The 18,203-nt window shown below is 39.1% G+C and overlaps 1 long non-coding RNA gene across 1 annotated transcript; it reads right to left on the reverse strand.

The window, feature by feature from the left end:
• Positions 1-4,357: 4,357 nt before the first annotated feature.
• On the reverse strand, positions 4,358-9,244 carry LOC139125547 (uncharacterized). Its single transcript, XR_011550268.1, has 2 exons — positions 8,775-9,244; positions 4,358-5,895 (listed from the first exon to the last, which is right to left on the reverse strand). It is a non-coding gene; the product is annotated as an uncharacterized lncRNA (long non-coding RNA).
• Between the last annotated feature and the right edge of the window lie 8,959 nt (positions 9,245-18,203).

An 18,203-nucleotide genomic window follows, 5' to 3' on the forward strand; every position in this document is an offset into this window, starting at 1 on the left:
AATTTTTCGCGCCAGGGTGGTGACGTTGGAATAGATTAAAGTATCTGGCTCCCTTCTCAGCACAGTCTCTCCGAAACCGAGGCTTGCCACATTCGTCTCTGCTGCCCCGAGAAACTTTACCGAGAGATACACGCCGACAAGACAGAAGACAATGATGAGAACCTTTTCAGTCGTGTCGATTCTTTTCCTCGAAAGCAGTAGCATCGTCAGGTATTCACGAACAATTCAGTTGCACAGTCAGTTATACCTTAATCCTCTTAACTGTCTTACGTTCTCCTTAACACACACGGGCAACAGATAAATATGTGATTTTTTGCTCAACTCAATAAAAGACAAACGTATATTTAAATAATTGTCCGATAGACATTGTTCCATTACCTTATTTTAGCACACTCATCACATCGAAGCAGAGCTGTTTCAAACGTGCTAAATTTCCACCAGAGAAAATTTCTTCAACGTCTATGTCTTTCAAAATCAAGAACAGACGTCAGGTGTCACCATGTGAAATTCGGTTTGCTGCACGTTCATATGGCAGTATTTTCCCGTTTATTAAATCCATTCAATTAAAAGTCATAATTTACAACACAAAGGTTCTATGATAAATGGATGTTAATAATCAAATACGTGGCATACAAGTGACGTATAGTAAAATGGGGGATTCTGATTACTTTCACCGGGATACCTTCCGCCTGAGAACGGACTATCCATAAACATATTTGAAATATAGTTTTTCCAAATACCTGGAATAATTAAGTTCCGTGTGCCGTTGAAATTACACTTTGCTTTCACCGAATTGGTCATTAATACATTAAAGATTCTTAATCTAAATGAACCAAAAAGTGAATAAATGCAATTATTCTTTACCAAGTTTGCCATCATTACATCAAAACTCTTAGAGATTAAACATTTTATTTGATGGAATATTTCAATGTTCCATTATTATCAATTTTGATTAACTCTTAAAAGTATAGCCCAAGTCTCGCCTTGTACCATCAGAAAAATACTTTTGGGGGTAGGTCACGCGCTGCGTTTTCATTATTTTGGCAAAATGTAGCCAGGAATTTACAAATTGCACACTCTCATGATTGTCATTGTGGATATCCTTGAGCAGATACCATGACCTAGCCAGATTCGGATGAATGAATGAACGAGAGATGACTCTCGTGTATTTATTGCATTTATAGGCCTCCGGCCCCATTGCAAGGAGTTACATTTCAAAATCTTGTACAATTTTGAAGCAGTATGAAGTACGCACAACAATACAGAAAATAATTTATTCAGAGAGACATTGTTTTCTTAAATTAAATGCCTTATAAAGAAATATACAGAGTTTTCGTAAAATTACATCATTTGAAGACTGTAGTAAGTTGTTAAATTTACATTGATTCGGGTGGGTAGAATATTCATTTGGAATATACATAAGACGGAGGTCTTTGTAAGCGGGACATTCTAATAGGAAGTGGAACTCATCCTCGACTTTGTTTGAAGTACAAACTTTACAATATCTTTCAGTAGAAGTTATACCTAATACCTGTGCGTCTACCTTCTTCGATGTTCAGTGGCAGACAGCCACACCGAAAACATGCCAATACTTGAAGAAATTTGAAACTAAGACTAATATGTAAATACTTCTCTGGTTCCAATGCACTTTTATAATTGACATAATTACGCATTTTGGGTTTACAACAAACATTTGCCCACCAATTCTGTTTAGAAACATCTTTAACTCTTAATTCGAAATCTTGTAAAAATTATCTTTTTACCCTATTGTTTTGCAAACCAAGCATAGCCAAAACCATATGTAAATAAAACGTGTTTCACTGACGTAACCCAGGTGTGTCTTCCCAAAGAATCTAGTTTCAAAAGCATATCGTAGGCTTGACGTGGCAACCTGGCAGAAGGTAATTCTATCAATCTTAACCCAAATTTTACACAACGCTTTACAGTTGATACAAAAACAGGAACACGACCACATTCACCTATAACAGCTTCGTTTTGCGCAGATGAAGGAAGACCCAAATATACTCTGCACCATCTTCTTTGTACTTGCTCAAGTTTGTCGTAATATTGATAGCCCCATATCTCAGAGGCATACAGTAAAATAGGCAAAACGGTTGCATCAAAATCTTGTCGCCGGTGTTCAAAAAATATAGACCCCCCTGCATTTTCGCGAAAAAATGATGACCCCCCCTTTGTCAGACGAAAAATTTTGATGACCCCCCCCTGCTGAAAAATAACCAAAACCCATATGTCAAATTTACCCGCATGGTTTGGATTTGAACTCCGGTACGCGGCGCACTTTATTCGTGTAGCAGAGATGCCAGTGCACAAACTTCTCAGCCACATCCATGCAAACGTCTGTTAATTAGGACGACTGTAAGGCAATTTTTAACTTCATTTCTATAGACAACTTATGTCCATGGACATTGTATAAAGTAAACTTTATTGGAGTGGTTCGCCAAAGGCAGCCCTCCGGTTAAGAGGGTCATGGGCCATTACGTAAAGTCAACTTTATTCTAGTGGGTAACCAAAGGTGGCCCGCTGGTAAAAAGAGGGTCGATCATGGCCATTGCACGAAGTAAACTTTACTGAACAGGGCCGCTGAAGGCGTCCGGCCGTTAAGATGGTCATGGGGTATTACAATAAAGTCAATTTATTGTAGTGGGCCGCCGCAGGCGGCCCGCCGGTAAAGAGGGTCGATCATGGCCATTGCATGAAGTAACCCTAATTGGAGTGGGCCGCAAAAGGCGTCTGCCCGTTAAGAGGGTCATGGGTAATACATAAAGTATATTTATTGTAGTGGGCCGCCCAAGGCGGCCCGCCGGTAAAGAGGGTCGATCATGGCCATGGCATAAAAGTGAACTTTATTGTAGGTATTATGTTTTTGAAAATGTGGTGACCCCCCTTTCCTACCAGTGAAAAAGTGATGACCCCCCTTCGCGGATTCCAAAATTATGATGACCCCCTGGATTTGCCGCCCCCCCCCCCCGGCCGTAAAAACTGAACGGTCCCTAAAGAGAGTCGATGAAAATCTGAGTATACTTCAAGTTCCTATCAACAATAAGAGCGAAAACTGTGTCCGTGGACCAAATGTATTCCAGTGTTACCATGGCGATGAAGACAATACATCTGCTGTAAAAACTCAGAGTGAATGGTTTATGACTGGAGGTGTTGGGATCATGTTTGATGACGGAAGAATTCAGTACCTTGGGATGAAAGATGATTGTACACGTATGGCAAGGAATGCTTTGAAAATCTATCCTATAGAAATAGAGAGACACCTGGTCGGTCACTCCAATGTAGAAATGTGTCAAGCAGTGGCTATCCCAGATGAGCAATTTGTCAATGAGGTTTGTCTGTGTGTTGTACTGCGTCCTGGTGTAAAACCAACTGAAGAAGCCTATACTTGAAATATTGAAGGAAAAACTTGACGATGGTTATGTTCCTAAGTACGTCCTTTTCTTTGATAATTTCCCTGTAGGAATCCATGGAAATATTGACTGCAGACAACTGGCAAAGATGGCTGTTAACACATTGAAGAAATAAATAATTGTCGGTGTGCGTAACATTCTGTGAAATGCTGTGTTTTTAAAGCTAGACCCCGTACTGCTTCTTTTTCGCAAGCCTCAAAGTATAAAGTTGATACCGTTATTTTAATTCAACTGGAAATTATTGATTATCATCAAATAAAATAAAAGTTAGAAGTACACAGTCATATAAATGTTGGTTGCTGGAAGCTTTAGTTTTACCAATAATAATTCTTTATTAGCCTAGGAGATGCGAAATACCAACGATCAAGTGTGGCATTTCGGCTTCGTATATTGATCAGTTCTTTTTACCTGTTTGTCATTTCAACGATTGTTAGTCGGTATAGATCTTTTAAAGACACCATTCTGTTCAGAAGCATTCAAAGTAGATACTAAGATCGAGACAGATAGGCAAAATAGTGGTATCGATAGCATTGCTCATATCGCTCATCTGTACAGTTTCTGTCAACATGCAAAAACTCAAGACAACAACAACTTCAGTATAAGTTAAGCTGGAGTGTACCACAGGTGTCCGGAGTTGCCGGTGTACATGCATAGAGAGAATGGGCCCATTCTCTCTATGCATGTACACCGGCAACTCCGGACACCTGTGGAGTGTACATTACAGGAAATCATCCGGAAATGCTGTAGATTTACATTATCCTGGAGATCGGTATGAATTGTTCTTAAAAGGTTGTTGAAATCTGCCTTTCCCTCATTGAAGTAATACACTTCCTCTGACCGTGGAGGGCAGCATACAATGACAATTAGTTTTCATCTATACTGAACTTCGAGAATTGATAATTAAATGATACACAAAAGCGATAATATGCGGTATGCGGTGGTCGTCACACCCCACGAGCGTACTGTGTACCCTCTAAAGACTCACCACTTTTATTTACACAATTCCCCCCTTACAACGCATTGTCTAAAGGCAACAGACTAAACAGGATCTGTAAAACTGCATTTACAAGATTTAGAGAATATACACATAAAAAATACTTGTGTGGACATCGTGGAGTTTCGACCGAGACTGAAGACAAAAGACCTTTACACCAATATATACGCATTCAACACCTGGTGACACAAGCGTCAATCAAAGGAATTCTCTTATGTAACGAATAGATAGTAATTATATGCTAATCTTCGAAACGCATATAATTATTCAATCTATACTGAACTTCGAGAATTGATAATTAAATGATACACAAAAGCGATAATATGCGGTATGCGGTGGTCGTCACACCCCACGAGAGTGAAAAAGCTAGGCTAGTAGTTATGCTGCATTGCACGGGTACGAAATATCTCCATCGATGAACAACTAATTGTCTATCTGGACTAAATGAATAAAAAATATGACGCAATAAATAGAGGCCGAAGACGAGGAGACTGTATTCACAGCGAAAGACTTGTAAACAGGTTGAAAAAAAATACTGAGAGTAAAATACAAAGCAACATACTCAAAACAGGAAGTATGAAAACGCCTAAATGCACATAGCCGCTCAGGAAAAACCAGAGATAAAAAACCTACATGGAAAATAGGAAAAAAACCTCTGGAAACCTGAACCCGATTGCATGCTAGATGTGCCAATGGGTCGGGATTTCTTATCATCGAAACCAACAAGAACTGATTGAAAATAAGTACAGAAACGAAGTGAAAAACAACTGGTTCAAATAAACAGAATTGCACAGAGTTAGTGGCACTGCTGGACTTATGGCAAAACTACAAATTAATATTTATAAACAAATGTGAACCGCCGAAAATCTGTTAATCTTGCAGCTATTGGCTGACAACGACTCATACCTAGACAATTTTCGACATTTCTATAAACTGCAGAAAAATTAATTATTGTATTCTGACATTTACTCTCATTAATTCCATGTTGAGCAAGTCGACGATATCATGCAACTGTCCTTGGAGCTAGTGGATATCCATCCGCCGTATATGGCTAAGCACCTGTCTCTCACACTGTTATCAGCTGCACCTTGCCCTGGAAAGCGTCTTTTAGAAACGTCGGCTTGGCCAAGATGCGTCTGCAGCCCTCAAATGTAGATTGAAGAGGATGAACCAAACGATGTACCATACAATAGACTGTTCCGGATAAAGTATGGAACCCTCTGATGTCGTTATAGACCACCATTTTCAATGATACTGCCAGTCTTGGCGATGGACTGCAATGTGGAGATCGGTTCGGCAGGGAATACAGCATCCTTAGTCATGCTCGTTGAATACCAATTTATCCAGTGGAGCCCTCCATTTCTGTACTTTGATACTGTGAACCTGCTTTCCATATTGGCATCACATCTGGAAGGGTTTATGTAGATTACATAAGGCTGGGCCATCGAACTCTGTTCTTCATTGCTCCATCTGGAAAAAAAAATAATAACGCAAAAAACGGCAAACTAGAAGATCCATCAACAAAAGTCACGAATGTGATGCCAATAGACTACATGCAAGAACAAAACTATTTTTGCAAATAAACCACACCAGGTTTGCAAGCTAATATCCCGAAATCTGTCACCAAGGTATGCTGCCTCGCATCATTAAGTCATGAATTGCCTCAATGGAGGAGATCGCTGGCGAAAGCCATAATAACATATGATATTAACAAGCCCTGAAAAAAGAACATGACCGAAAATTCATTCACTCACGAATAGCCTCAATGGATGACATAATCGGCGAAAGTAATATTGACAGTCTCTTTCTCATATTACTTTCAATTGAAATGTACCATGGGCCGAGGCCTTCTATTGAAATAAATAAAATCTGAAATCTGAAATAATCGACGAAAGCAATTATTGACAGGCCCAGGAAATGGGTATGACCGACGAAAAGTCATTCACTCCAGAATAGTCTCAATGAAAGACATAATTGGCGAAAACCATAAACAACAGGCCATGAAAATGGGCATGACAGAAAAGTCATTCACTCTCGAAAGAGTCTAGATAACGTTAATGTAAATGCAATATCAAATTATATTCCAACAGCACTGCACGAATGGCAAACATCAAAACATGAAAGTCAGCAATCAAAAAACAGACTAGAAGGATGTCGCCTGGAAGATAATTACAACTCTACAACAACTATAAAGCCAAATTACCATTGTAGAAAACTAGCCTCTAACCATGGAGCGACCGAAAGGTTGACACTGTCACCAGCATATTGAAAGTAAGACAATCTAAAATGGAAGGTGATGGTTCGTAAAAATCGCCGGGCACTGGCTGTGTGCTTCTTTGTGTGATGTACAAGACACTTAGGGTAGCAAAGAGACCTTTCACAAAATCTGCAAACCGCTTAAAATTGCAAACGGGCATCCAGAACAAACAACATGGCCTTATCGGAGATAATTAAGATGATGGATAGCTGACAATACAGGCTTGAACGGAGGACATGACAAGTTGTTTTCGTTCGTGCAATTTTGACATTAAGCATCTACGGCTTCTGCGCCAGGATTCCCACACGCCGAAACCAAGCGAAAAATAAAGTACGACAGTAAATAACGAAAATATTAACAGCGACGCTCCAGAGAAGCAATTTTAACTGATTATCGAAAAACCAACGTACTAGAATGTGATGCAGAAATGAGAGCAGGGAGCCTAAAAAAGGGCAGCGCTTATAATTTACGAAAAGTCGAACTTTGCTTGACACCCCATAAAACTGAGAACACGCAAAAAAAATACAGAGAAAAAGCAAAGCAAAACAAAACAAAACTGGTGACTCTACCCAGAGCAACTGGCAATGAAAAAGAAAATCAACATTTGTTCGCAAGTTCACGTACCGAACATCTACCAAGTGTTAAAAGATCTGCGAAAACGAAATTGATGACGCCGATTTCCTTTGAGGAATAGAAAATACCATGCTTGGCGTAACATAATGAAACTTAATAAACATTCACCAACCAACCTGCTTGGAGTAAATCATTCCGTTGAATCAGACGCCAACGTTAGCGGAAACCAAGGATTCATGGTCAGAAAAACCATCATCTAAGACACAGATTGTGGACTGTCTCAACAGACGATTTAAGCATACAACATGACAGTGGACGCAAACGTAATGTTTGACAAATGCTTACAACTTCGGAGAAACAATAACAAGCTGTGCTGACAGTAAAGCAAACTGAATAAATTAAATATAAAGTAATTGTACTAAGCTTATTCATCAAAAACTCAAGCAAATCCTACAAATTCATACACAACAAATCCCGAGCAAATCCCACAATTTTACAATGCAAATCCCAAGCAATTCCCTAAAATATTTACAAGTAAAATCTCATAAAGTTACAGTGCTTGTAAAAACGTCAACGTGGTAATAATGGAACTCCCAATCACATGTAACAAAGAAGAGTTATCGCTCAACATTTGAGTTAGTCCTGTGATCTTCACATTGGAAATCTTTCTTTTCTGAATATTTATTGATATGCCCCGAGGTCCGCCAAACCAATCTTACCTTTTTCTTCCCCTCTGCAATAGAGCCCATACAGAAAGGAGGAGACGAATGCTGGGATATGCAACGGTTTTCAAGCAATATTGCAAAATACCCCTGTTCACAAAACATATGCTTCCTGCATGAAAAGCAATTACTTCAAGAAATAGGTGGAGGAGAATGGAGATGGCATGGGAGAATGAATGAAAGGCAAGCTGAAGCCAAATGACAAATACCTTTAACATATGGCAGACAATTTTGGCTTTTTAAAATTTCAATGACCAACGCAAAGTGCCCACTACAGACATGCCTTAAAACTGCTTCACTCAGGTCTACTAGGACAATGACGAGAGTCAAAGACAAAAGTTTTGATACTACACAGGATTAGATGGATGAGTAGCGAGTTGATTGGGCAGAAAGTTTGATGCACTGGTCGTTGCCTGCTTAGAAGAGATTGGAAAAGTCTATCTGTTCTGCAAATGCCACCGTCCGCAACGAAACCGTGAGTCGATCCGAAGGTGGAAGCTGAAGTACTAGACGAAATATGGTCGCAGGTTGCCCGGTAAAGGTTGCCAGAAACATTTTGACAGTCACAGAATCTGACGTTTTTGAAACAAGCTGCTCATGAGAAAAACCTATTGGAATGGGACTTAGTTTCATCTTCTTAATTTTCTGTTCTCCTCTCCTCCGGAGCGTTGCATTCATTTCTCGACATCGGTTTCATACGCTAATTCGCCAGAAATCTATTCGTAGACGGTCCCCAAGCCGAATTCGCTCGTCTGCTAATTTAGATAATTTCATGCGATAAGTAACGAGACAAATACCTTACTTCAGGGACTTCTTTGCTTTTTTGTGTGCCCCTTTGGAGACTGCATACAAAGAGACTTCCAGGTGATCAAATACTCTCCCTTCGTGCTCAAACTGCTGTCTGTTGCATGGTTTAAGGAACTTCGTAACTGTCAGTACACCCTTCTTGGCAGCGTAATAATGGTTTCTGAATTGTTCTAACTGGTCGTCCTCTTGAATTGTGCGAGGTAGCTTCAACTGTCGAGATGGGGCAATAATTGCAAGTAATGATGCCACGCCAGGTGGCGTTGAAGTTAGCTCCTTAGTATCTCTGCAGTGTTGACTGTTGTGTGGACATCGTGGAGTTTCGACCGAGACTGAAGACAAAAGACCTTTACACCAATATATACGCATTCAACACCTGGTGACACAAGCGTCAATCAAAGGAATTCTCTTATGTAACGAATAGATAGTAATTATATGCTAATCTTCGAAACGCATATAATTATTCATTATTTTCAAGGGTGCTTCAAAGAAAGGCTTCAATAAGTCGATGGATTCGTGACGTATTGACTGCATCAGATGTTGAATCAACAGGCTAAGTTTGAAACTCTCAATGTTAGAGTAGTTGTCATTTTTTTGGCCAAAATAAAAATTTGTGTATATTGAATACATTCTGGTATCATCATCCGCATTAAAAAATACGACAAACCAATACTTTAGGATGCTGTTGATTTTGCCCAACAATGTAATGGAAGTTTAGATTGAATAAAATCTTTGTTGTTGAGAGTAATAGAGTATGATACTATCATATGTCTGTTGTGCTGGCAATTATTTTCGTTCTGTGTAATTTTAACAATACATACCATCTTGCATCATTCAAACATTGTTTCATTCACACATATCATGTCATGTGATTCCTTGAGTGTGACGATGTAATAGAATCCCCCAATTCAACCAGACTTGCCTGTTGAAGTTTTACAAGGATCCCGTGTAGTCATCATTATGTATTGATATTTCACTTTTCTAAAAGGCGGAAATCAGTCAAAGTTTTTGTATTAGAGAAGGAGGTTGCTCAAATTCATCATGATTGGCAGGGGGTTACTCGAAATTTCGGATTTTCCGACGAAATTCCTCCGACACCCCCAGGCTGTAAGTAATGGCGGCTCCCTAAAGGGAGTTGTTGTATCTTTCACAGCGTTTTCAAGCAAGACAGGATAGCCGTCCAATGCCATGGTGTGTGATTTCTAATTTATTTAGGTTTTAGCAATAAAAGCACTATACGGAATTTTCATATACTTGATCTATTTATTTCGTCATATTTAAAAAAACAAACAAAAACCACAAAAACAAAACAATATAATACACCAAATGCAAGAATTGCGTTAACGGTTAAGGTACATTGCAGTGAAGAAAATGAAAGCATAACTGCATAAAAACGTAAATTGCATGTTAAAAGGGAGGGGAATATATGTTTTGTCAGTTTACAGTGATTGACAACAGTTCCAGCAGCAATCGAAATGGCTAATCTGTATAACAGTGTAATTCATGTATACATGTATAAGTCAGTAATCGTTAAAAATGGGTGACAGAAAATATTGAACAAATATTCACACTGATCCTGGATACAAATGAAAGTTGGTATAAAATGTACATGTCTATTTCCAGGATGATAAGACTGTATACTATGAACTATAATGAAATGAAGCACACACGGTTTCTAGTCTTTGCATATAAAACTGAAAGTACAGTCAAAGCAAGAATTTCTACTTTTAATACTGACATTCCACTGAAAATGTATCAATGAATAGGTTTGGTCTACCCTTGGAAATCCGTTAAGAGCACAATAAAGTATCAGGATAAAAATATTATACACGCAATACTGAAGTTAATAATTATTTAAGAGTATTGTCACAAAAATTACAATGCACTCAGCTGGCTTACCGTCATTTTATGACTATGATAGAAAATGTCTAGGAGAAGACTTTCGGTAAATCAATTAAAACAGCTTTTCTTTCACCCGACAGATTTATTCTGTTCAAAATATATCAGACTAGCATATTTACAAGTAAAATTTTCTTCTGTCAATATTTCTAGAAATCTTATCGTCGGCTGTGGCCTTTCTTTCAGAAACTTTGGGTGTATACTTTGGTGTTTAAGCGACGAGTTTAACAGCGCCCTCTTTCAAAAGAATCTCACAATCTGCCGGGGGGGGGGGGGCGCTTTACCGAACTCTGGCTTCACTCAAGTTTTCGTGGCATGGCCGGCGCGGCCATCCCAGCTGGCCATCACTTGCTCACTGTCAGATCATGGACAGTTTGGAATTTACCATCGCGATCGGATGGAAATATTTGTTGCATATTATGCAGGAGTTATCACAGGATATACAGGTAATGTTTTACAAGTACATTTCACTGATAAATAAACGTACCGGTCGTTTGTCTCTGTAATTGAGATCTGATGGTTTGTCAGGACTGTCCAATACACAATCTCATCAAAATATTCCATTGTTGTGAGTTTGGAAAATGAGAAAATCGCCGGTTTTTCTTTCAATGAAAACAGTCAATCCATACAAATTACAGAAATCAATTTTTATTCCCGAAACCATTTTGAGAATTTTAATGATTGAATTTTAAACACTGCATTTTCAAGAATCAATTGATTGTTTTCATTCATTCATTATATCATTCATCAAAAGTTACTCATATTTTGTTCACAAAAAATTCTCATCATGGATTCTGGTCACTATAGACAAGTCTAGCGACTCATACACAACAAAATTTTAGCCCACACTTGATGTCTAAATTTTGTAATTCTACCAAAAATTGAGAAATTCTTATCATGACCAACTTTACTTGGCATTCCAGTGACGTCACCAATTCAAACTGCTCATTGCAATCAATGCATTTATGAAAATGTCAGAAATTTTTCACCCAAATTTTTAAAACTTGGTTTTCAACCACCATAAACGTGTCCATCGAGTTGTGAACAAGAAATTTTTAGCCCACACTTGATGTCTAAAATTTCTGGATTTTGAGAAAAATGGAGAAGAAAACCTACTGACCTACTTTACTTGAAGTCAACAAACACAATCGATGACGTCACTGATGCAGACCGTCCATTGCTTTCAATGCATTTTCAAAAAATTCCTGAATTTTTCACCAAAATTTTCACAATTCTGATCCGGATGCACATGAAGTTCTGTGTCGAGTTGAGGACAAGAGATTTTTGTCCAAACTTGGGGTGTAGGATGTGAAAAATGTGTTAAAAATGGTGATATTTTGATGAGATTGTAATGCATATCTATGTTGATACAGAGAATACACTCAGTGTGACAGTTTTCGGACGACCTCAGTTTTCGGACATTTAGTGACATGCTGTTAGTTACACTCACTTCGCTCCGTATCGATAGCGTTTTACAGGTCATGTGACCTCATATTAAGTCAGGTGACACTGTTGTCCCGTTTTCGATAGTTTTCTTGGTAGAAGCTATTGAGTTCGCTACGAGCGATGGTCACAAATTGTCGTCTGATACCGCGTCAGTGATACTGTCAACATACTGCTGTCAGGTCAAAGTAACTGAAATGTTGACCAAAGTCCTGATTTAGCATTGAATTTTGAATGTGGAGGAGAATAATGATTTTGAAAATATTCTTTCTATTGTTCGCTACGATTGCATGTTGTTTTAACGAAAACTGCGCAGTTGTTTCGAGAAAAAAAGTACATTTATTGCTGGCGCAAATAAACTTGGAACACCGAAGTCCCTATATACTTAGGAAAACCGCTGGCGATTTCCCTATATCGCCAAGTGATTAGCCAAAGCGGTATCGCTAGTGAGTTAGATCATCTTACACTTTGTTTATCGAAAACACTGCGGGGTGCCCATGCTGTGTCTCATAGACAAAACGCCTTAGCAGAGGCCGTTCATTTTGCGTGAACGATGGTACAATAAAAGAATTGACGTTTTGAGTAAAGTTACGTTGGTAAATTTCAATGACGAGGGAACCTACATCTGATTTTAGTCATATTGGTCCGAAATCAACTCGCCCGTTGTTTGAGTTTACACGTTCGTTCGTACCGCGTTCCCCCCCCCCTGTCGATTTAGTCTGTAAATATTAATTATGGATGGTATAATCGAGACTGTCGGTTTAGAACAAAAATATTTCGATAGATTGACTAACACAACCAAAATTTTAAGCATTTTTCTTCAACTTTAAAAATAAGTCATCGCCTGGACATCGCCGTTTTCGTTGAAAATGCTCCATTATAGTCGAATATGAACGCTCAGGTTTACCTTGGCCGTGTACTGCCTGAGAGATGGCTACTTCTTTAGCTATTTTTTTCAGTTTCGGTAAAGATATCGCCAACTATTCCTTTCAGTGCACAGTGCAAGTCTGTTTACGTTTGCAGGAAAAATATATCGTTGGCTCGCCCAACAAATTGAATTCGGGCGAGTTGGTATCGGGAATCTGGGTGGTTTGAAAAGGTACCCGTTTTGAAGCAAAAGTAGGTTATCAACATCATTGATGATGTGCCTTTTTTCTCACCGTGTTGTCTCATTTCTCTGTAATTTTTTTGGTGATGGCGATTTGAAAATAGTAATTTCTTGTCCGCTGATCGTGGCGATTTGATGTAGCTCTCAGAATTCGAAGTACGAAACGTCGACGTCACTGGCTAGGCTGCGGGCCATGCCGCGGGAGATCAGAAAACACATTTTCAAACTTTGGGTCAAACCAAGTTTACGTTCTCGATCGGATAACGTTGAGGTCAAATAACAAACTTTGCCATAGCGATTAAAATCTGCAGCATTTCAGCGTTCTTTGCAATTGATGATATGATTGAAACCTTTTTATTTAGCCTGTCCTTTTTCATCGTACGTTTCTTGAGAATAGTATGTACCCACTTCATGCGGATACCCCTATGAATAATGATATCATCTGTATGACGCACGCAAATAAATGTGATTGAACTATGACTTTCTTGTGTCATGTCAAGGCCGAGACTCGGACACGGTTTACGTCGCCTTTGCCTCTGAGGAGAGGTTTTCAGAAACAAAGCCGAGAAAAGGTCTTGCTTTATCTACGGTTTACTCTATTCTTCAAAATCACGAAAGCCGTCGATGGCGACCGTAGAGGTTATGGCCGACAGTTGGATGCTTGTAACATAGATTCCCCGCCACGCCATATGCGCCACGCCGTGCGCCAGCAACAAGTCAGACCATCCACGCTCGCGCTTTATTTCAACTTGATAATCAGCTGATACACTGAAATTCTCCGAAAACCGAAACCTTGCCAGTATTAGTTCTCACAGAATTTCGCTAGGACATGTCGGATAAAAAAATTTCAGAGCCAGGAAGTTTTACCTAGCAACTCGCATCGGTGCACGGCCGATAACATACCGGTAACGTACCGGTACCATCATAGGGGGTCCAATCTCCGATGATGACGATGATGATGATTAAATATTTAAAAATGAAGATAAATAAACATATATTTGGACTCAGTAAATTTGTTGTTATTGTTGTTGTTATTGTTGTTGTCGTTGTTGATACTATTTGCAGAAAAGAACAAAGTATGCGCTGCAAATTTCAACACAGCCTAACTATACATGTGCGTCGCAAATTCAATACAGCCTAACTATACATGTGCGTTGCAAATTCAATACAGCCTAACTATACATGTGCGTTGCTGCCTAACTATACATGTGCGTTGCAAATTCAATACAGCCTAACTATACATGTGCGTTGCTGCCTAACTATACATGTGCGTTGCAAATTCAATACAGCCTAACATTACCCAAGGGGTGTCACTTCATTGCCACACACTTTTTTTCGATCGCCAAAAATGCACCCAGCATGCATCGAAATCGGTAAAATTCGACGTAGGGTCAAAGCACATTAGTCCTTCTCAATAATACTCTAACATTTTTACCTCTTACCGATGAAAAGTCGAGAAATCAGCAAGTTTTTCAGCGTATCTGGACGTCTCTTACATTTCAGATTTAAAAGGCGAGGCAGTGTATTGAGTCACGTGGGCGCTTTTCAAATCGAACCAATAGCAGAGCTGAATGGACCAGCGTGAAAACCCGGAGGCAACGTAAGTTTCTCACATCTTTGGAAAGAACGATCTCTTGCTGCGGGTGAACTGGAACTGTTAAAGTTACCAGAATTTCGTATGCAGACGCACGCAGACAGTGTCACCCATAGTCTTCCAAAGACGTGAGAAACTTACGTTACTGCCGGGTTTTCACGCTGGGCCCATTCGTTCAGTACGGGCTCTGACCCTACATCGAATTTTACCGCTCTCGATGCTTGCTGGGTGCATTTTGGCGAGCTCTGCTATTGGTTCGATTTGAAAAGCGCCCACGTGACTCAATACACTGCCTCGCCTTTTAAATCTGAAATGTAAGAGACGTCCAGATACGCTGAAAAACTTGCTGATTTCTCGACTTTTCATCGGTAAGAGGTAAAAATGTTGGAGTATTATTGAGAAGGACTAATGTGCTTTGACCCTACGTCGAATTTTACCGATTTCGATGCATGCTAGGTGCATTTTTGGCGATCGAAAAAAAGTGTGTGGCAATGAAGTGACACCCCTTGGGTAATGTTAGGCTGTATTGAATTTGCAACGCACATGTATAGTTAGGCAGCAACGCACATGTATAGTTAGGCTGTATTGAATTTGCAACGCACATGTATAGTTAGGCAGCAACGCACATGTATAGTTAGGCTGTAGGCCTATTGAATTTGCAACGCACATGTATAGTTAGGCTGTATTGAATTTGCGACGCACATGTATAGTTAGGCTGTGTTGAAATTTGCAGCGCATACTTTGTTCTTTTCTGCAAATAGTATCAACAACGACAACAACAATAACAACAACAATAACAACAAATTTACTGAGTCCAAATATATGTTTATTTATCTTCATTTTTAAATATTTAATCATCATCATCGTCATCATCGGAGATTGGACCCCCTATGGTAACATTGGTATTTTCACAACCGTCTATTCCTCACTTAGTGCATCTACATTGATCTACTTTACACCGGTCGACAAACCATAGATCCTCGAGAAACGAGGGTCTATGGACAAACCGGTTTCTTCGAAACGAAATTAGAAATTTAGCGACTTTGAATTTCACTCAAGGAAACACTGTCGCTTTGAATGGAAATTGTCGAAGTACATGCTCGAGATATTACATCGCTCGATGGGTGTAAAACGTGAATAAAGGTTCATGTACAACATATAAGAAAGAGACGCACATTGTAAACCTCAACGTAAGCTGATCACTTTATAAAAATGAAAGTTAAAAATACAGATTTAACCACAATGCCGGGCGTAATTTACAATTTTTGTGAGATAGTGGAAATGACGGCATTTATGATGACACGCCTGCACAACGAAACGAAGCCAAACGATAGCGAACTCCATGACAACACCTACCGTTTCTCACCTGCACTCTTTCTTCATTTTGAGGAAAGTCTGTCAAAACGGTTGCTTCAACAGGTTCCCTGCTCATCGAAATTTACCCAAGTAACTTTACTCAAAACGTCAATCCTTTCTTGTACCATCGTTCACGCAATTTGAACGGCCTCTGCTATGGTGTTTTGTCTATGAGACACAGTATGGGCACCCCGCAGTGATTTCGATAAACAAACTGTAAGATGATCTAACTCACTAGCGATACCGCTTTGGCTAATCACTTGGCGATATAGGGATATCGCCAGCGGTTTTCCTATGTATATAGGGACTTCGGTGTTCCAAGTTTATTTGCGCCAGCAATAATGAACGTAAGAAGTGTACAAGTTTTCGGACAGACAATATTTAGCATGTGTAAACGTAGTAAGTGACTTATCGCGTAAAAACTTGACAGGTAAATAATTCCATACGATGAAATATACTCACTATTTTTATTAAATAATGCCTGTGCGATTCTAATACAAACAAAATATGCAATGGAAACAATTATAAGTAATACTCATTGAACAAACTTAGCGAAGGTAGCCACACCGTACGATACAAGGTGCCGAAAGCAACACACACAGAGACAGCCCGTGTCCGATATCTAAGCGCTATACACGTCGAAATATAGTCAGTATAGTTGAGTCGTCCATGGATTAAACATAACTAATTATCATGACATATTCTTATATACAGTTTTCTAAACACATCGAAATTAAAAATAGGTGGTTTGAAGTTTAAAATTATCAACACTTAGCTCCTAATCACATTCCAAACACGACGTCCGATTTCTGGGATTGCAGTCCGATTACTACGCCCTCAACATGGGGTCAAAACTTTGGCAACTTTGACCCCGAAATACCACTCCCGTCGTGTCAACTGAGTTTGAGGATAACCACAATAAAGTTTTGAAAGGTATGGTAATAAGATTTCGTATTGCTGGTCATTTACGAAACGACTTTTGGCGAAATGCACCACCCTGTCCGGAAACTGTCACACTGAGTTACTTTGATTTGGTTGACGGACGGATACGACGATGACGATGTGATAGCAATTGTTGTTGTGATGTCATCATTGACTGCAATGAACCATGGGTAATACACAACACCTTCAAATAATACACAATCCAATTGTCCATCAGATCTCAGTTTTACAATGCCATTACTCTGCCTTGTACAAATATAAATATTGCCGTGTGAATCGACATCCAAGCCTCGTGGATTTTTAACCTATCATTGCGATATGAATTCAGAAAATTCAAATCAGAATCTAAAACATGAATGACATCTTTGTCTCTATCTGACACTAAGAGATGGTTGTTGCTAGTAGCCATTACAGAGTGTGGATCACTGAATTTATCACTGACTCTTGCAACAAGTTTTCCATCTTTGATGTTGTATTTGATCAAACTTTTACCTTTGCTGTCAGTGACAAAAATAAATGCTGCCATTACAGTAATGCTCCTAACCTCAATGTCTGCACTTTGGGGAATAATTTGAATAATTTTTTTATTTTGGTCACAAATAATTATTTGGTTATTACCGATGTCAGTGATAAAGAAATGACCATCAGGGGATATGGCCACAGCATATGGCTTGAATTCTTTGTCAAACTGACCATCAAATCTGATAATTTCTATGACCACCTTATTCTTATTGAGTATTTGTATGCGATGGTTTTCTGTGTCACAGATCACAAGCTGATCTCCATGCCATGCCAGACCTTTGGGATAATTAAACTGTCCTGGCTCTGTACCAGACCGTTCACGGCCCAATAACTGCAATGTCCACTTAGTACCTGAGGAGTAACAAAGAGGTAAAGGATCTGAATTGTAAACAAAGCTACTGCAGGTAAGTTTTCACTTTGAAATTAGTGAAACATAATTAAAATGCATAATTTATCAAACTGTTTACTGCCATTTTGCGATAGTTAAAGTAAAACTACTGCAGGTAAGTTTTCACTTGGAAATTAGTGAAACATAATTAAAATGCATAATTTATCAAA

The sequence above is a fragment of the Ptychodera flava genome (assembly GCF_041260155.1).
Source record: "Ptychodera flava strain L36383 chromosome 3 unlocalized genomic scaffold, AS_Pfla_20210202 Scaffold_25__1_contigs__length_14229661_pilon, whole genome shotgun sequence".
NCBI classification, from domain to species: Eukaryota; Metazoa; Hemichordata; class Enteropneusta; family Ptychoderidae; genus Ptychodera; species Ptychodera flava.